Source organism: Symsagittifera roscoffensis, chromosome 5 (genome assembly GCF_963678635.1).
Source record: "Symsagittifera roscoffensis chromosome 5, txSymRosc1.1, whole genome shotgun sequence".
Classification (NCBI taxonomy): domain Eukaryota; kingdom Metazoa; phylum Xenacoelomorpha; order Acoela; family Convolutidae; genus Symsagittifera; species Symsagittifera roscoffensis.
The window spans coordinates 25337271-25358642 of record NC_087066.1 but is presented as its reverse complement, the minus strand read 5'-3'; the positions used below and the strand labels follow the sequence as shown (position 1 = coordinate 25358642).

At 36.2% G+C, this 21372-nt stretch overlaps 3 protein-coding genes across 4 annotated transcripts in view; 1 reads left to right on the top strand and 2 right to left on the bottom strand.

The window, feature by feature from the left end:
* LOC134847000 (IST1 homolog) overlaps positions 1-21372 on the bottom strand; it is a 541764-nt gene that overhangs the window by 92766 nt on the left and 427626 nt on the right. The gene's annotated exons all lie outside the window — the stretch shown is intronic.
* LOC134847002 (NAD-dependent protein lipoamidase sirtuin-4, mitochondrial-like) overlaps positions 1-21372 on the bottom strand; it is a 500142-nt gene that overhangs the window by 51144 nt on the left and 427626 nt on the right. The gene's annotated exons all lie outside the window — the stretch shown is intronic.
* The window catches only part of LOC134846998 (sec1 family domain-containing protein 1-like), a 541294-nt gene continuing 522583 nt past the window's right edge, over positions 2662-21372 (top strand). Inside the window, exon 1 of the mRNA XM_063864476.1 lies at positions 2662-2691. The gene's annotated coding sequence lies outside the window, so the exon portion shown is untranslated. The remainder of the gene's footprint in view (positions 2692-21372) is intronic.

Sequence of the window (21372 nt, the reverse complement as noted above, 5' to 3'; positions counted from 1 at the left end):
TCTTAGCTCGGCAGCAGCTTTCACAGTACCAGAATATCTCGGTTGTTGATGCGTATACGCCATCGGATATTTTTCCGCATTTTAGATGATACCAGTTTCGGCAACTCCCGCATTCAACCAGCTTTGATCTATATGTGACTTTTCTGCTGCAACATGGGCACAAGCCGTTTTTGTCATTAACTTGCTGTACCTCCGTTCCCACTGGTATTTCTTGTCTTCGAGCAAACGTGTACTCTTTCAGCCTTAAGTTTGCCAGAATTACATTGAGGGACGCGCCCATTGTTAAACCATCAACTTGTACATACCATGAATCGATACACGTGAAATATTTTTTGCTGACCGCCATATTCAAAAGCCTTTTCTCAGGTTGCTCTTTGAATTTCAGGAGGAGACTCTTGGCTGTACAGCTTCTGTAAAGCAATTTCAGCTGCCGCCTTCAGGGGAACATTGCTGTAGAAACTTTTCACATCAAGAGATATTATGGTTTCATCCGGATTTGGAGCAATGTTTTCAATTGTTTCTCTAGCCTCTTTAGTATTGGTTTCTATATTTGCTCCATCGATGTTGTCAAAAAACTTTGCAAGCATTTTGTTGAGATTCTCATACGAGCTGCCTGGAAGTGATAGTACTGGTCGTAGGGGTGTCTCATCCATGGGTACCTTAGCTAAACCGTACAAACGGGCGGGCTGCCCCCTGTTGATCTCATCTTAGAATATAACTGATCACTTATCTCGTTTCTTTTGTTCATAGCTAGTAATTCTTTGTTAAGTTCCTTCTCAATTTTCAGTATAACCTCATCAGTGGTTGCATCTTTTTTCGCAAACTGAGCAGATTGCAACAAGGATTCCAATTGATTCATACGTTTGTTTCCTCATTATGCAAAAACCAACCTTCTTCTCAAAAGGCACAGCCAGCAACCCATTATCTTTGAGATATTTCCTCGTTTTGTCAACGGCTTTGTCTCTTGGGATTTGCCTTACGTTTTTTGCATATGCTTTTGCCGCGGCTTCTATTTCAAATAACGTTTCACCAGATGTTTTTTGATTTTTTCAATTGTGAGAGGAAATAGTTGATATCCGCCAAAAAGTGTGTTTCGTTAAATTTGTCTCTAATGGGATGCATCGGGCCCATTGATAGCACGTCATATACCCATCCAGGTAGTTCAATGTTATCAAGTACCTTAACTGATCGCTCATTTCTCCCCCAAGAAGTTTATCTTGTCTCTCGGACAGTTTTTCTAACTTTTTCTATGGTTTTTTGATGTTGTCTTTAAGCTTGCCTCAACTTGACGCCTCACGAAGCGGAAAATGGATGCCCACCACTGTTCGTCAATTTCTTTTTTGCACCAGTGATTTTGCTTTCATTAGCATCTCCTCGTAATTTTCCTATCCTCTTTTGACCTAGAAGTTTCAGTCCTTAGTAGTTTAAATTGAAAATTATGCACAGCTTGGTCCGAAAAAAAACCGTTCTCGGGGACCCTAAATTTGAAAAATTCCGGTATTATATCGTTTTTCAGACATTTTCTCAGAAACTTCAGTCTACGTACAGACACTTGAACTTTTTTAAAGAATTTTAAATAGTCTAACTCAATCAGCGCTGACAGACTTTCTTTGTGTGCCACTACCAACCGCAGAGATTTCAACTCCAACTCAGCACTCTGGTGCAGCTTCAAATTTTCCTTGAGCTGCCCCGGGTCGTTTTGCTTGCTCTTGGAGAGTAGCCTTTTTAAAGCTGGAATAATGAGCACTCCTGTGCCGAGAAGCTGACTAAACAAGTCGGGCGTTCCTTCCCTTCTGCAATAAACGATCGCCAAAATCTGCTGCTTCTTCGACTTCAAATATTTTGTCAGTTCCTCGACACCGACTGGGCGATAGTTTTTTTTTCTGTGGCTGCTAATGGTGTTGTTCACCACGTCGTGCCACACAACCACTTTTTTCTCCTTCAGTGGACTGTCTTCCAGTAATCGTCGGAGGTTCTTTCTTTGGTTCGGCAAGTTGTTATTAAGGGAAAAACCAGAAATTGCCGTAACAAGGCTCTCGTATTGCTTTTTCTCACATGTGTTAAGGGTGTTGATGCTGTGGAACAGGGAACTAGCTGCTACAATATGAAACCTTTCGGTAACTTAAAAGAAAATTGGCCATATTTTACGGATCGATAAAAAAAAACACTATAAAAATTCCCTATACTTGGATGAAAATCATTAAAAATATTCATACTGGCCCTTTAATGGGAAAACAGTTGGAATTTTAAGCTGTTCGATTTTTGGTTTATAACGAATTTACAAGTAAAATTGAGAAAATTTTTGCTAAAAATAAATTTCAAACGTTTTCGCAACTATGTGCAACGTCAGGGCTTTTACAATAAACTAATCTAAATGACGATAAAACATCAATTTACAAATGTTATTTACAATAATTTACATACAATTTGGTTCTAAACTATCATGATAAAAAATTAGCCAATCAAAGTTGACCTCTAAATTACTATTAAGATTAAAATACTTTTAACCTCTAAAATTAATTAACCTTTTTAAAATTAATTTGTCTGGAAGTTTCAGAGTCAAAATTTCGATTTAGACATGTACGTTTTAATTAGAAAACCGAAACAGCAGGCAAATGTTGTTTAAAACTCTCCCAATTGCCGTTTTTTACCATAGGTTAGCCTAATTGTTGTGATAAACTTATTAAATAGTTTCATGTGATATCATACGCTCATACGCTTGTGAGAAGAAGGCCCGGTACGGGATTTTAGAGACAAGCTCATCAAGCCGCGATACTCCCCCTCTATCCGGACATCTCCGCCGGAATCTCCACTCGTGAAAAGACAGGTTGTAATTGCTATCATTTCTTTTTTGTTATTCGTTCTTTAAGTCCATTTCTCTACAATCCATAGTACAATCTATTCTTTCTCTTGTTTTGCCTCTTTTGTACCTTGTTTAGTGAATGTCCGTGCCGAAGTACAGGCCGAAGTGGCTACCCAAGTGGAGCAGGAAAGTGGTAATAGGAACCTCAAGGACCAAGTACTGCAGCCCCAAAGATGCCGGTGCCACGGTTCACTCGTACAAGGCTAGCCGACCTGGCCACTACTGTCTCGCGCTACCCCTCGCAGAAACTGAATTGTGTTACTATAGTAGCCGGATTTAATGATAACTGATCTACGGTTTCAGACTTTGCAAATGATTGGAGAATTTTTGATAAATTTGATAACTCATAAAATAAACACAAATGCGCTAATTATCCCCAAAACCCTCCTCTCTGCAAATAATCACTTCATAAACAGAAAGTTTGATGCTTCTAATAACTCTTTGTTTCGCCTTATTAAAACATTTTACCACTCAAGAATCCGAATTAATTCCCCCAATCTTAATGTTAGTTTTAGTGCTAATATGTTTTGTAAAAATGGTATACATTTTTAATTTTATGGTAATAAAATTTTTTAGTTTATTGCTCGCTCAGCTAACTTGTTTATATTGACCATAGATTTATCCTCCTCGCTGCCAAATTATGGCCGATCAAACGCACTGCCGTATTTGCAAACGCCACCTCCGAAAAGGAGGCATATGATGTGTCATTTGCATCCATGTCTCATGTAGCGGGCTACAGAGCAGCAAAATTTACTACGATGGGTTCTCCTGCATACAATGCGCCCCCGAGAACTTTGCAATGCTCCATTAACAGACCAATAAGCAAAACCCCTATCACAACTAAAAAAAAAACATCACCGACAACACGTGAAACAAACGTACTGCCCAATGCAACACAATCTTATCCATCGCCCCCAGCAATCACTACAGCCCTCTTTGACCCCTGGAAACTTATCGACCAAGAACTTGAAAATAAAATATATGACATATATAAAAAGGTCATTAACTGGAAATCGCGCTTCAGAATTCGAAGCAAGAACAAGCCCGGTATCCAATTCATAGAATTACTGAACCAGCAGCTGTTGTCATTAGTAGACGAAACAACAAATTCTTACGTCGCAATGAAAGCAGCAATAATTCTCCCACAATTCACTGAAGCGAAAGCTCTCCAAATTAGACATCCAAAACAGAAAAAGTCCGAAGTAAACGAGGAAGTTTAGCAATTAAATAAACTAATGAGTACAGGCAAACTTTCTGCCGCCATTGGCTGCCTTTCAGACAAGAAAACAAAAGTATCCTTAGTATCCTGAGAAAAAAGACCCTCCGGCCAAAACAGCGAAGACTATATAACCGAAGTAAGTGAAGACACAATGCCATACCACCCCTCTATTTTTGATTAAATAAATGCCTAGACATTTGAAAATCAACCCTGAAAACGCATGGAAGCCACGGTCCCTGCGAATGGAGAAGTATATTAACTCACTTCAACAAGACATCCATTGAGCTTTGCAATCAATGGCTAATTTATCCTATACAATAGCAAGTAAAGTTGCCTTCCTTGAAAACCCAACGGTGTAAAGTTCGTCTGGCCTGATACCTCTGGACAAAAATCCAGGGGTACGGCCCATTGGTATAGGCGAAGTTCTGAAAAGAATAATTGGCAAAACAATCAACAATGTATAAAATCAGACCTTATAAATATCGGAAAAAATTTCCAACTATGCTTAGGCCAAAAGTGTGGAACCGAATATGCTATCCACAGCTTGAGGAACAAGTTTATGAAACCGGAAACGGACGCCATACTATTTATTGATGCAGAAAATGCCTTCAACTCGCTCAATAGAGAATTTGCTCTAAAAAATGTAGAAATCACTTGTCCGGCACTACATCATGCGCTGGCCAACTCATATAAACATCCCTCAAGTCTTTATGTCACTAACACCGTGTTGACATCTACCGAAGGCACAATGCAAGGTGATCCCCTCGCAATGGGTATGTACGGAGTTGGGATTATCCCACTGATTAAGCTCCTGCAAAATCCAAGTGTCACCCAAGAATGGTACGCAGATGATTGAAGCGCTGCAAGTGATCTTTAGAGTCTCGGCGCAATACTGGACAACCTGGTTGTGCACGGAAAGGCTTTCGGATGCAATGCGAAGCCTTCTAATTGTCAACTCATCGTGAAAGAAAACCGTCTTACAGCGCCATAAAACTATTCGAAGGCACAAATATTACAAGGGTAGACGGTTATAGAGTCCTTGGATCGGTTATAGGAACACCATCAGCAGGTGATAAATACATGGAAAGCGAAATTGAAAAGACAGCTACCCTAAATGAAAAGCTTTCCAAAATAGCTAAAACATCACCACAAAATGCGTACTCCTGCTACACAAAGAAAAATCAAAAAAAATTTAGCTTTTTAACCAGAACAACTCCGGAAGCATTTGAGAAATTGGATGAAATTGAGAAAAACGTAAATCAGCAGATACCAGTATTACTGGTAAAAACCATATAACCGATGAAGATCGCATCTTTTTGGCACTACCACTAAGAATGGGAGGATTAGCCTCCTCAGTAACACGAGCTTTTCCAGAAATTATAAGTGGTCACAAGCCATTTGTGATCCGTTAGAAAACAGTAATCCAGAAATAGCTGAAACGGAACAATCTCTGATAAATAGAAACATCAAAACTGAGAGACAGAACATCACAATCTCAAAAAAAGGCTAAAATTATGGAAAATTGCTCATCAGAAAAAAAAATGACAATAAATTTAGCGTCACAGAAAGGAGCATCGAATTGGCTAAGCGTGCTACACTTAAAAATACAATTTTTCCCTCAACAAGTCAGAGTTTAAATAAGGATTACATCTGAGATATGGATGGTAACCACCAAAAACCCCACTTACATGCCCATGTAGACATTTGTTCACACTGACCCACTCTCTATACTCACCAAAGACACAATAAAATTCGCGATACCTTTGCGACACCACTGGACGAAGTATGCCATGATGTTGAAAAAGAACCGAAACTTCAATCGTTGAAAGGCGAAAGCTTTCACAATAAAACAACCACTACTGAAGATGACGCTCGACTTAACATCAAGGCAAATGGACTCTGGGGAGACCGATTCAGCCGAACCTTTTTCGATGCAAAAAATTTCAACCCTCATGCTAAATCCTGCCCCAAAACTATATCTGACGCCAACAAATATCATGAGAGTGTCAAACTATTAAAATACCAAAAATGAAATCTGGATGTGAAACACAGCAGCTTTGTTCAACTAATTTTTGCGTGTACCGGAGGAGCAGCACCAGACTCTACAAAAACCATCCAGAAACTAGCAGAGAAACTAAGCGAGAAACGGAACGAATCATACTCGGACACAATAAACTTTACAAGAAAAAAAATAAGTTTTGCACTTCTGAGGAGTGCAATCCTCTGCCTTAGGGGGTGCAAAAATCTTTAAAATACATCCAACATAGACAATTCTATCTGTGCTATAAAAAAGGGGGGTAGATTTTAATTGACAATTCTCTTGATGCATTAATATCAACTTGATTTATTCATAAAATTTTGCCGATGTGTTTATATAGCGTTGGTAAGGCCCTATCCAACCTGTGTACGTACCGTCGCATGACGGAAGGGCCCGTTTTATTTGCAGTTTTCTTAAAGGATCATTTAAAGAACAAAGAACACTTCACTTACTTTACAAGAGTGCGTGAAACGTTCGTTTGAAATTACAATTTTAACGCATTCTCAAAATGCTGTAAATTATTGAATCAAAATTTCAGGTTAGTTGTTTAATTAGTTTGAGAATTAGTTAAAATTGTGAGTGTAAACAAACGTTTTCGCACATTTTTTTTGCATCTTCAGATTTTAAAAAAAAATCCTAACTCATCTGTACAAAATGATCAGAGATCATAAAAAGTAAAATACACGTCATTATTTCATAACTTAAGTTTAACCAATCACAAATTCTCAATTATTATTGAAGTTATGTAACAACTATTACGTAACAATTTATAATTTTAGCAACAATTTTTTGGAGCTTTCAACCTTTTTTCAACGGTTTGTATTGTTGCTAATGTGATGCTAACATATAAGTTGTATCAGTACTTTTTGTTTCAGCCCAATTCTTTCGATTCTGTAACTAAAGCCTCAGTATCAGCTCTCTTCTTCTAAAATTGTCGCGCGTATTGATTGCCGGCCTCTCTTTCCTAATATGCAGTGTCTCTCATGAAAGTAATTTAATGCTGCTGAGCGCCTGGTCGATTATCTTCCAATTAAACTTCGATTTACCACTATCACTTACTACCACACTGCGTTATATGCTGAAAAACTGGTGTTTCCTCTTTTCGGTGTTCCTCAACCTTTGTGGTGAACTGTCGCACCGTCTGGCCGACAATTGTAGATTTGCACCAACAACATGCACTCACAAACTGCCACCAATGTAATTTCGGAGAGTTTGTCAAGAAAACGACCTTATAATTAATTTTTTGAGGTTCAGGGTACCGGAAAAAGCGGTGTTTTTGGACCAAGCGGTATACAGTTTTCAGACAAAAACTTCTAAGAACGGAGATTAAGAAGGCAAGAACAGAAGAGGAAAAACATCGAGGGCATACTAGAACGGCGAGAGGCGCAGTACAGAGGGTTGTAGGTGAGGCGTTTTGACCTTTGGTAATGAAATACCTAATTGGTAATAAATACCAAAAAACCACAACAACAGTTAAAGAGACCCATCAAAAGTAACTAATGAAACATCAGAACGGCAAGACCGGCATCTAGGGAAGCAAAGTGAGGGTTCGGTAGAAGCTCTTGATGATTTTGAATAACCATATTGAGCACAACAAAAACTGGCATAAGGGCCGAAACATCCTGTAAAGGTGAACTTAATGAGACACACTTTCTCGCCGATATTGACAACTTTCTTTCGGATCTCAGATATCGTGATGACTACAGCCTCTAGGAGCAACCGCCTCTAGAAGTCGCGATGCACATCAGGCAAAGATCTTTTTGAGACCATATGAAAAATCATGAACATTCCGATAGAAGTGAAGAAAATATGGACCAGAAGAAGACTGATACCATGGTTCAGAGCCAACATGACTGCCTGGTTGTACGAGTATGCAAAAAAGCATATGTCGAAACAGAGCAGAGTGTAGAGTTCGTACCAGATGAACATAGGATCAGAAGCTTTCAAGGGAGCTTTTGTAGCACATCGGAATGCAGTAACTACCACAGTGAAAAGAACGTTGAAAACGACTGATTGTGACGGAAGAGAAAAAGAAGAAAAGTTAAAGGAAGATCTGGTGGGAAATGTGGAGTTTTGCCTCCACAACAGCTTCTGCAGAAATGAGGAAACTAATGTCGAACCTCTACTTTGTTGCAAGCAAAAGGTAGAAGAGCAGAGGTGTTGGAGTCGAAGTGATGTGAATTATTTATAATAAACTAGGAAGACAGTTCACTTTTGTTGACATGAAAGACTTGAGTAATCTCTGGAAGAGAAAGAATAATTCGCTGTTACTTTTAACAACCGAGTATCTTAATTTTAATTTTCAGGACGAATAACAACTCAATTTTTGAAGGGAAGAAGCATAGTAGAATAACTTTAGTTGGTTGATTGGCAGGACTGTCCTGCGTCCCAACACTTTTTCCCCCTACGAGAAAAAGTGTTAACTAGGTAAAATGACCTTAAAAGTCAGAAAAAATATTTTATCTTAAGTCATAACCTCAGAGTGCAGATTAGTAAAAATGTTAGATGGCTATAGCAATGTAGTATGATGCCCTTGGTTGCACGTAGTGTGTCATGTGATGTGGATAAAGACTGTTTTGAAGCGTTTTGTAACTGCTGGATGACATTGTACCATTCTGATAAATTGCTCGAAGTTCAGTGAGGATATTGACTGGGCTGATCGGGGAGTAGTGACATTCGATCAGAAGCATCAATGAATTTTTATTTGGAGCTATTCAGTGGGAACATTGTCTGTTTTGAACGTTTAGTGGTGATAATCGTTCAATTGAACTTAGTGGGAGGGGTCAATTTGGATTGACGAAAAAATTTTTAATTTTCGAAATAGGCGTGCATGACAAGTTACACTTTTGTTTCCGCGAATACTGAAATAGCGAAACTCAGACAGACGATATTCGCTAACAGAGAATTGACGTACGGGAGATGAAGAAGTAGATTGAAAATACGATCGAAAATATTTAAAGAAGAGCGCTCCGAGTTGTAACGGTTATACAGCTAAAATCCTTACTGAGCAATTCCCGAGAATTAAGAGGGCTAACGGGAGGATTTTACTCTTTGAATGGAAACAAGAATCCGGAAAGGTTTCGGGGAAGACTGTGAACCGGTTTTTAACAATTTTTAGCCTCCTGGAAACTCATGGATTGAGTTAGATAACATCAAATTACTTTTCAGTTGATGAGAAAATAGGAGATGAGGGAAAGGGTTGATCCATCTCCGATGGATATGATGATTTTTATCTACAGATCAAAAACAATCGTAATATAATAATTAAGTTGTAGCCCCGTTTTTAGGAGTTGCCTCGTGGTCTGGGGATATTAAGACTCAGTCATTAATTTTTTTTGCATGTAAACATGTTCATTTGCGCGGTTTGGCCGATAGCCTTTAAGTTGTAACGACTTTTTCGAACCGATATTAATGCGTTATTTTCCGTCCGTAGATAATTTCGGGCGAATGTTTTAAAAGTACTTGTGGAGGCCCTTTGTAAGATCGAAGCAGTGGCAGAAGCTTATGCTAAAAGTGTTAAGCAAACACCATCTGACAAGGGCGTTCAGAAGGCCCGTAAGTGTCTGAAGAGTAATGGATTGGTTGCACTGTATGACAAAGGCGTTGGATTTTGTGTAATCAGGAAGTATACCTACGAGAACAAACTATCAGATTTATAAGATTCAAATCATTTCAACGAAAGCAAAGGACAGGTGATTCTATCGTTATGAAGATAGAAAAAATATCAATTAAAAACTGTTGGCTTTGAAGAAAAAGACGAAATAAGTAAAAATATCTACACAATGATGAGGTCTACTGGAGGGCATCCCGCCAGGCTTTATGGGTTGGCGAAGGTGCATGAAGAAAAAGCCCCATTGAGACCGATCCTCTCATTGCCTGGTAGCTTTTTTTATAACCTGAACAAGGTATTGCCAATTTTTTCGAGAAATTTGAGGGCGCAAACTTCGAAACCAACTCACTAGAATCGAGAGAAAACTTAGAGAGCCTTAGTCTTGAGCCTAATGAAATTGTGATTTCTCCAGAAAGGAAGAGTTTGTATACAAATGATATACTCGAAGAAGCAATAGACATAGCTCTGAGAAAGCTGCATGAGCAAGATGATCCAACATCAGTTGCTAGGAAAACCATGAAGAGACTGTTGAACATGGCAGATTGTCCGGTCCATTTTAAGTGCAATGAAACATGGTACTTTCAAAACATGGTTTGGCAATGGGGGTTGCTTTTGTCTTAGCAAATCTTTGGCTGAAGCAGTACGAAACAGCACTATCGAGCGACATTCCAGAATTGTTTTTGCCTGAATATGGAATATGACTCGAGTGCAAGAAGAAGGTCAGGTACAGGTCGAAAGCGATTGATGTCAACCGTGAACATTGGTTGAATAACTAATATCCGGAAGTTTGGTCGTAGCGAGTTGCATCGCAAGCCCGAGAAAAAATCATCGTGGAAAGCAAAAACAAAAAGAAGTTGGCTGCAAAAAGTAAGCCCTGTGAATATAGCAGCGGTTCACCACCCATCTTGATGGTTCATTATTGGAGTAATCACAGTCAGATATTAGCAAAAGCACTCAGCGATATCACCAATGCGCAGATATATTCACGACGCGGAAAATAAAAACTTTGAACTCCTCCTTTTCCAGTGAACTGAAACCAGAAGTGGTGTACAGACTTATTGAATGTGGGTGCAAATCCATGTATATTGGCCAGACGGTCCGACATTTCACCACAAGGATTGAGGAACACCCAAAAGAGGTTATACCAGTTGGACAGCATATAAGGCAGTGTGGTAGCGATAGTCTTAATTCGTAGTTTATTTGGAAGACATTCGACCAAGATCCCAGCAGTAATTAGTTACCTACTTGAGAAGCGCTGCACATTGGGAAAGAGAGACCGGCAATTATAACCTGCGACGAGTTTAGAAGTAAGGAACTAATACTGAGGCTATGGTCACAGAATCGAAAACTTTTGACTCAAACAAAGAGTATTGAAATAATCTACATGTTAGCATGAAATTAGCACCAAAAGAAATTTTTAAAATCAAAACAGTTGCAAACTCTCATAATTTTGTTTGAATTTACAATTTTAATGCATTCTCAAATTATTCAGGTGTAAATTGTTTCATTAGTTTTTAAAAAACATAATAGATATCAATTTGATAAATTCCCGGTCATCGTTTAAAATTTTTTCCAAAGGATCGTCAGGGTTCCCACAGAGAGTTGCTCTAGGGCATGCCGCACTTCATATCGGTACCGCTACACTCAGTCTTTGTCGTAAAATACCCTTAGTATCTACACTTCTGTTGCTTGAGTTATTATTTTGCCAATTTTGAACCGGAATGTGTCTGTGCACAAGCTTCCATAGGTTTCAAATGTTACCTGTTGAACGATGTGTGGCCCTTTGAACCCGTACATGTGGTTCGCTTTTTGTCCTCAGCAAAGTCAGCCACAGACTGTCCTTCATTTTTTGCCAGGTGTCTATATGAATCGGCGAGTCTGTAAAAACTTGTAAAGTCCCAGACGAGCCGTCTGCTGGTTCATAGAATCAAGATCATTCCGTTTGGGCGTTTCACGTCGTTGCGAAATATTTCGTTTGATTCCATGGACGATGTTACATTTGCGTGTATTAGGGCTCTGTGGTGTATGTGGTTCTCCATGGAATGGCGAGCGTGGTCTGATCTACTCTTCTTACAAACTAGTGCATGTTTGCCGAAGGTATCAACTGTATCGCCACAAGAACACTTTTGTGGAGTACAAATTGGTGCGCCCAGTCAAATACCCAGAGCAATTCGGAACTCTATGCCTTCTAGTTGAAATGACAATGCTCTAGAAGGCAGAGCAGAGCGTTTAACCAGTCGCGAGCACCTGGGCTTTCAAGGCCTCTGACTGGACGTGCTTGACGACTTCATGAGAGGCGTTATCAGGTTTTTCTGGAAAGAAAGCCGGGTAGGGGTTTCAAAATTTTCACTTACATTCTCAACCCACACTTTCGAATGATCTTTCTTACTGATCGTTGTATGCAGCAATGCTTTGAAATATCAAGTCACAAAGCGCTAGGCTGCGCAATTGCCATCTCTGGTCGTTTATTTGAATGTTTAAGATTTTCTCCAAAGAAGATCTTGCTTCATTGTCAAATTCGCGCAATTCACTGTGCTTTCTGGTGATTAAAATAAAATATAAAAAAGTTTTGGAATGCAGAAACAGTCTTTTAGCAGAAAGAAAGCAACGTGTGCTGGAAGTATTTCAAGTCTCTTGCATTTTAATTTCAGGGCGTCGGATTTATTTTCGATAACGCTATATTCTGCACACTCTCCAATAGAGCCTCCATGTATTGTTATATTGCCAGGGACTGTCAGTAAATGGACTGTACTCGATCGTAAGCGTGGACTGGTTGATAGCGGCAGGAATCAACTTCAGCTCTACGACAGCCATACGGTTGGCTGACCTTGAGACAATGCCCTCAAACAACACCGTGGGTCCTGTGAAAGCCAGACCATTGCAAGATGAAAGGAAGAATCACAGCGAGAAGAATCACAACGAGTAAGAAGGTTCTTTATGGACCATCTATGAGTTGATCTATCGTAGGTAAGGCTGACTCAAGGGATCTCCTTTAGGTTCCCGAAAGACGGTTTAACAAGAATTGACCTGATGACAGTTAGGTTGACTCAAGAGGATCCTTTATGGTGATCTTAAGTATGATGATCCTTTATGGACCATCTAAGAGTTAATCTAGCGAGTTGCTCTTTTGGACGTCTGATTTTATCTTCGTACTAATTTCCTCGGGTAAAAAACATTTTCAAAAAACGATTTAACCTATAAGCTGTAGCTTTGGACCAATTAAACTGTTCAATGTCACTGATATTGTCAAAAATTTAGCTTTAACTGTAAGATGAAGTGAAGAAAAGCTTGAAACGCGATAGATTTACTGCTCGAACAAAGTCATCTAAAGAAGACTCAACAATAAATGCAACCTCATTTTACAAAACTTAACACTTTTCAACCTCAAAAATAATTAGCGATATTTAGAAAGCTTCCTATAAAAATGGGAATCACGCCATTTATTCTTGTGCGTACATACTGAATTAGCTTTCATTTCAATTGTATAGAAGGCTTTCAGTTTTTTCTTCAACATCGACGTAGATTTGTCAAGTTTTCGTAATTTTGCTGGTACTGAAATTCATTTTTTCGACGTGAGGGGGTAATACAGTTTTCGTATAGAAGCAGTTTTGCAGTGATTATCAAGAATTATTTGACTACTATGATAGTTAATTTTGTAATAGGCTAGTGGTTATCCCAAAAAATTACACAGTTGAATTCATTTAGGATCCAATTCACGGGCGTTTTAGGGCCCAATTCAACCGAACTTTTGAAAACAGCATTAACGCTGCAACAATTTGTTGCAAAAGAACGAATATATAACCTAAGTGGGATAAAAAAAAATAAGGTCAGCCAACTCAACGAAAATAAATGCAGTTGTTATTCAATGGTTTTAAATCCCCGAGCCATTTTTTTTTGCAAAGTTTCTCATTTGAGTTTTAAATGACAGAGGAGAATTCAAAATCCTTTTCTATTGCTATCAAGTTTTTTCACATAATAATTTGGATAAGAAACGGTCTGATGCTATGTTCTTTTTATCATTTTTCAAACGACAACTTTGAACTCCGTAGTAATTGTTCAAAAACTTGTACCGTGAAATTTCGAAGAAATGCAGTAATTATATATGTAGGGAACTTTGTTATTAGTTCAGATTTTCATGTAAAGCTATAGATGACACAGGCATCATACAGTCATCTACATACTGTGTCAAAGTACACATATTAGCGATACGTTTTTAAAAATCCTTGATATTTCTTTTGAACAGCAACGGACACAGAAGTGTGTTTTGCTGCAAACTTTTTTTTCCAATTCAGTTCCAAAAACTCTTATGACGTCAATTTTTGGTAGCATTCACTTAGAAACTATTCATCAATGCCTGAGTTTTGATTAAAAGCCAAGATAGGTTAGTTTTTAATTTTAATTTCATAAAAAATAAAGTTGAATGCTTTAGAAAGAACCAATGAAACCGCATGAATGATGCTTTCGAATGCTTTCGAAAAATTAGATTTTTTCTGTGGAGTAGAAAACACATCGTTTGCTTTCAGTAATGTAGACGAACACATCTTGTGTGGAAAACTGTTTGCAAAATCCAAGCTGAGGTGCTTGTGAAAGATCCCCCCGAAATTTGAAAAATTTAGTTAAAATGATTGGAATTTTTGACATATTGCACAATCGTATCGTAAAAACATTAACTCAGGGTAGCATTTCTGGAATTGATGGAAGCGCATCCTCAATTTTGATTTAAAGTTTTCTATTATCGCTGGATAGTGCTGAGAAAAAAAATAGCGAAAATGAGATTTTCTTACAAACATTGATCAACAATAAAACTAATGGTGATGCAGATACTTTTTAGATAAATTTCAGTTTTTCATGAAAAGTTACCATAGGCTGCCACTGATGAATCTTTAAAGAAGAAAGGATAATTCTTTTACTTTACAAGAGACGATGCATCAATACAGTAATGTGTATTGGTTCAAAATTACAGGTTAAATGTTTAAATAGCGTTTAATATAATTAATGCCACATTGTTGGCATTTACATTTTTCCGTCAAAGAGTCTGAACAAGGTAATTAATCTAAAAGTGCTCATTTTGAGATCAGATTACAGCTTTTTACTAGTTTTCTCACCTAAAAAAATTCCACAAAAATAAATTAACCTAGAAGCTCTAGTTTTGGACCGATTAAAATTACTGATATTTGGTATTAACTATAAAATGAAGTGAACATATGCCGAAAACGCAAAAATTTTATAGCTGGAACAAAATACTCGAAAGAAAACTCGACAATAAATGTTAATTCCAATGTAGATAAACTTAACACGTTTCAACCTCAAAAATATTGGTAAAACTAATTAGTGATAGTTAGAAAACTTTCTATTAAAACGGATTCCATTTATTCGTACGCGCTGAAATTCGTTTTTTCAGGCGATGAGAATCATTTTTTTGACGTGAGAGGAGAGTACATTTTCCGTATCGAAGCAGTTGAGCAATGAATATCAAGAATCATTTGACTACTGCGATGATTAATTCTGTAATAGGTTTTTGTTAATCTTAATAAATTAAAGTTTCAATTCAAACCTAATTTCATACCATAAAGGATTTCTTTTTACGAAGGCCACAGATATCTTTAACTTGGGTCTGAAAAACGTGTGTTTTAAAACCCAGTTCAACTGACCTTCTCAAGACAACCTTGACGTTGCATTAATTTGCTGCAAAGGAATTGCCACATAACTTAAATAGGATTTTAAAAAAAGTGAGCCAATGCAATCAAATTGGAGGCAGTTGTTGTCCAATTGTATCGGTGGTTTTATTTCCTGGAGCACTTTTTTGCAAAATTTTTCATTTGAGTTCGAAACGACAGGTTGGATCTAAAATCGTGATCATTTACGATGAGGTTTTATCTTTACATAATAGTCCATGATAAAAAACGGTCCCGAAAGATCCCGAAAACTTAAAAATTGATTTAAACTGATTGGCACTTTTTGATATTTTGCGTGATCATATCATTAAAATAATTCTGGAAATGATAGAACACGGCTTCGAATTCGATTTGAAATGTTCTGTTATAGCTGGATTGTGCTGAGAAAAGAGTCCGATTCAAATGCTTCCATGGGACCTGTTTTGTTTTATATGTTCCCACTTTGTGTAAGTGGAAAGGTGAACAAATAAACATGAATAAGTGGAATTGATTTCCTTTAATCCTGTTTCAATTTTGAGGGAGATTAGTTTTGATGGAAACTAGCACTAATCAAAAAACATTTTCAATCTTTCCAAGCTATCTAATCGAGAAAAACAAGTAAAAATTGTCAACAAAAATAAATTTTCTTATTAGGCATTGCAAAATAGTTGAATTTAAATTGCCGAAGCTTACATTCAGAAAAATAGGAAATTTTTCTTTTCAGATAAAAAGTTTGAAGAAGTTTGAAATGTCTAAAACATTTATCTTCACACCAAGTAAACTTTTTTGAACTTTGTAACTTATCTAAAGATTTAATCGTTTAACTTGCGTAATTGCGTTGAACCTTTTTGAAGCTCTCAAAGGCAAAATTGTACAGACGGAAATTGTTTGGGTTCAACTTGTGCTTTAAACATCGAAACAAGTTTTGTTACTCACTGATTCTTTCGCATCAAAAATGGTTGAAAGTTTTAATTAATCAAATTAGTATGAGTTTGTCTTTAAATTGTCTTGGTTTGCTGTTTTTTACAAATTCCATTAGTCCAGAAGTTTTGTGGACCCCATCTCTCCTTGACAGAATAAAGTGAAACATTTGCACTCTGTTTATCTTTTTAATTTGTGAATTGCCAGAAAAAATTGTAGTTTTAACCTTCTCGGTGTTCTTGGTCCGTCATTTTTATCTTGCTCGTTCAATCCTTCAATTTATACAGACATTAGCTTTTGAAAAAAATCATTAAAATGATGTTTTCTCCTTTCTGCTCCATGTTTCCGTTCTTTGTTCAAAACAGACATCTGGAAGTTTCGAATTGCCTTTAGTTTTAAATTCATCCAATGTTACCTTCTTCTTCTTCTTTGGTTTAGGCGTTCAAGTTTTCGATAACTTTCCTGAAACAGATATTGTACCCGTAAAGTACTTTTGAAAAATCAAAAAGTGAAAAAAACCAAGAATCAAAATTTGTTTGGTTAATTCTTAAAAACTAGAAAAAAAAGGAATTAGAAAAATACTAATTCGGTAGCTGAAAAAAATCTTAAAATTACACCCACCTCAAAAAATTGGATCTTTTTTCACTATTACGTTGATCACAAACGTGGGTTGCCCTCCAGAGATCAAAAAGCCTTATCATACGATTCCATAAACTAAGTCTCTGGAAAAACAAAAAAAATGATTGTCATTAACTTCATCCATTTTGCTAAAATGGTGTCATCGATTCCTCGAAAAACTTATTTTCTTCCTTTGGCATAAATTTCAGTATATTGCTCTAATTAAATCTTTATTGCAAAACTTTGGAGAACTTAGAGATCAAACATCCTTCCGAAAAAGCATTGCTTTGTTTTGCTAACTAGGATTTTTGCTTTGTTAGACTTTGCTAACAGAAGATAAACTTTTGTTCTGTTTTGATAATTTTTTAAAATGACATCGCACTGAATAAACGTTCATTGCAAAAACTTTGAAGAATTTAGAGATCAAACATCTTTTCGAAAAAGCGATTAAGTTTCCAATCAAGGAAAATGGGTATGGGCATTACAGTGAAATCAAATCCTAAATGAGTTAAGGCATCAAGTTTTGCATAATTTCCGCGTATTTTTAATGCCCAACTTTTAGTTCGAGCAATATTCATTAAATTGTTCAAATTGCGCAATATATAACTGCAGAGGTATGGCCGCTTAGTGCAGATGACTAGCAATTTTTTTGATTCTTTAATTAAATGCAAGTTCTGTCGGAACATCTTTGTTGATATATTTTAATTTTTGTTTTTTAGCTAGCCATTTTTCTCAAAACCGTTTTAACGACCTTTAAGAACGACAAGAAATTGTCTTTGACTACCCTGAGGTGTTTGACTTTAGTTTTTTCTTCGCTGGCAGTGATTTAGTATAATTGAAAAATTTATTTTTCGAGGTTTTGCGACTGTTTTTTGCTGAATATGATGAATTTAGCTTTTCTTTAGTATTAGGTGCAATGAATGCCTGAAAAAAAAACTGATTATAATCGGCAACTCTTTTTTTAACCTTTTGTTGCAAAATCTGCATTATAAACTTCGCAAAAGAGTAGCCTGTCATCTGCGCAGTGTACTCCTTTGCAAGATGCTGGTTTAAATAAGAGGTTAAATATCAAACTTTTCGACAAGGTGTCCTGAGTACAACTCAGTGTAAAGAAATCTAAACTGGCTCAGTATTGTTAAAGTTTAATTTATCTGTCGGCATCATATAAAGGAATTTATCACTTTAATTTAGTTTTCTGAAAAACTCAAAGTTTGAAGTTTTATTGGCCGAAACTTAGAATCAAAAGAATGTGTAACGCTTTTAGAAAATAAAGTTTTGAGAAAAAATTGATTTAAAAAAGTTGAGTTGAACAGAATTGAATCATTTGATGAAAAGTAGGTATTGAAATTGATTTCAGAATTGCATAGTAAAATTTATCATAAGAGATTTTCATTTATTTGTTCTCTAAAAAAACTTTCTCGAAATCTTAAACAATGGTTTAGTTATTGAAAGAGGTTTATGGTTTCTCCTGGTAGCTCGACTTTGTTTGAGTCTGTATTATGGCGCAACATTTAATTTTTTAGATGTTGGGAAAAATTGAAAGGTTCCTTAAAAAGGAAAAAGATGACTGAAAGTTTTTATGACCCTTTTTTAGAGCCAATGCCGGATTATCAGGCGATCCAAGTAGTGTTCTCAACATTATTTTTATAAACTGTTTTTAACAGAGCGATCGAAAAAATTACTGGAAGCTCGTTTTTTAGTTTCAAATCAACCTTCAAGAAAGAGTTCTGAAATCTTTTTCACTTGTAAAATAAGGAAAGATTCCGAAAATTTGTGTCCAAGTTGTTAAAATATTTCTTTAAAATTACCCATCACAACTGTTTGGTTAGAGAAATAAAACCCAATACCAGTGTTCTAATTGTTGTGTTCGATAAACTCAATGAAATTGGATCTGTTTGGGCTATGAAAAAAATAATAACTTCTTTTTTACTGGCAAGACTTTATTTGCATTCAATCCACACTGACTCTTCTTTTGGTTTATTAAGCATAATTATTTGGTCTTTCTCTTTTTGGTGCCAAAATAACTGTTAGTTATTTTGAAACAACAATATCTTTTTTCTGAAGGATTTTCTGACATATTTAAATATCGCAGGATTATGAGGTTCAAGATTCCGTAAATTGACATCATCGTTTTTTCAAACCATAATGCAGAAATTTTAAAATCTGTATTCTCAATAAAGTCGTGAAACAATTTTGAAACTGCGTGTGCTTTTGAACGACACTTTGAAAGTATAAAAAGAGACAACTCAGATTGTTTGCATTTTTTGAACATAACTTATGAACCGATTCAAATGCTTCCATCATGAGACCTGTATTCTTTTCTTCAGCCCCATTTTGTATTGGTAATAAGGCGAATAAAAAAGTTAATCATTGAAATTGATTTCTTTTCATCCTTTTTCAGTTTTGCTGGAGAGAGATTTTGATAGAAGTTTGCACTAGCCAGATAACTTTCGGTTTATGTAAATATTCTATGCGAGAAAACAAACTAAAAATGTCATTTTCAAAAACAAAATTAATTGTTAATCATAGAAAATAGTGCAAATTCAGTCGCCGAAGCTTACACTGAACAAATTACGAAACTAATTTTTACTGAGAAAGTCTTGCACTGTTTTGAAGAAATTGCATCATACCAGCTGTTAATCGATATAGTTTGGGTAAATGATGGATTGGTTTCTTATTTGGTCGGGTTGATATTCAGAGCATCACTAATTCGAGTAAAAATTTTATGATTGTCTAAAATAGCTATCTTGAAATCATTTAAAAGTTTCAAGTTTGTCGCATATCTAAACATTTACTCGTTTACTTTTTGCGTAATTGCGCTGAATTTTTCCTAAAGTTCTCAATGGCAAAATTGTACAGACTAAAAATGTTTGCATTTAACTTCTGGTTTAAAATATAAATTAAATTTTGTTACTTACTGATTCCTTTGCGTCAAAATGGTTGAAAGTTTCATTTAATCCAATTAGTATCGTTTTCTGTTTAAATTGTCGTGATATGCTGCTGCTTACAAATTCCACTAGTGCAGAAACTTTTTGGACCCCATTTCTTCTTCACAGAACAATATAAGACAGATATTTGCACTCTGTTTATCTTATTAACTTATGAATTGCACAGTTAAAAACCGTAGTGCTAACCTTCGCTTTTTGAAAACAGGTTTGTTCATGGTTGGTCATCTCTTATCTTGGTTATTAAACTTTAATTTTGTACAGACATTAGCTTATGAATGATTCTTTAAAATAGTGTTTTTTTCTTTCTCCTCCATTTTTTTCTATTCTTTTTTTCAAAGCTGACATCTGGAAGTTTCGAATTGCCCTTAGTTTTAAGTTCATCCAAAGTTACCTTCTTCTTCTTGTTTAGTTAGTGCCAAGTTATCAATATTTTTCGTGAAACACTTATTGTACCCATTAATTACTTTTGAAAAAATCAAAAGATAACAAAACAAAGAATCAAAACTTGTTTGGTTAATTCTTAAAAACTAGGGAAAAGAACTGGAAAAATTCTTTATTCGGTAGCAGAAAAAATTCATAAAACTTATCTGCCTCAAAAAATGGGATGGGATCGTATTTCACTAATACGTTAATCATACGATATCATAAACTAAACCTTTGAAAAATTACTAGTTATCAAAATTTCATACATTAACTATGAACGACTAAGGATTTTTGGTCGAATTTTGGTATCTGGTTTGATCCAGTTCGACTTTATGTTTCGAACTAGTTCGACTTTTCAGCCAGTTAAACCATAAGCCCTGTGCGACTCGACCCGGGATATCTATTAATTGTTTTTCTAATCTCGTATGTTTTTTTTTGCGCCACCGTAAGTTTTTTTTAAGGAAGGAGTTTTCTATTGATTTGGGAGCTCAATTTAGTATAAAACGAAGCGATTACCTTTTATTACACATTTCTCTGTTTCTTTGTGGAATAATCAGTGAAGTTTCGTTGATGGAGCGCAGGAAGTTTCAAATTCCAGGGCTGTGATATAAGCAATACCAGGACTGCCGCACACTCAACCCAGTGGAAAAAATTTTAGGGAAGAAATCTCTTGTAATAAGATTCTTAGTCTCTTTTTAAAACACTTCCCGATTTTTTTTTTCATTTTTAATTATATTTCCCAACATATTACATTAAGTTGCACTGTGATCTAAAAAAATGAATCGTTCAAATCAATTTTGTACCTTGATTTGTATAAAATCTTTTTTACTTAGATAAGAGGGGGCATGGGTTACATGAATATATTTTTGACAGGAGAGTGACCGATGGCTAAATGAGCCCCAAGACAGAGACACTGGAAGCCCCTGTCCACGTGATATAATCTGCACTCTGCCCCTGTTTGATGACGGCAGCATATGTCATCTAGACGACGAGGGGACTTTTTTTATCAGGTAGAGGGCAGAAATTCAATTCATTCCCATAAAATTATTACTCTATATTACTTGTGAAGCTCAATTAA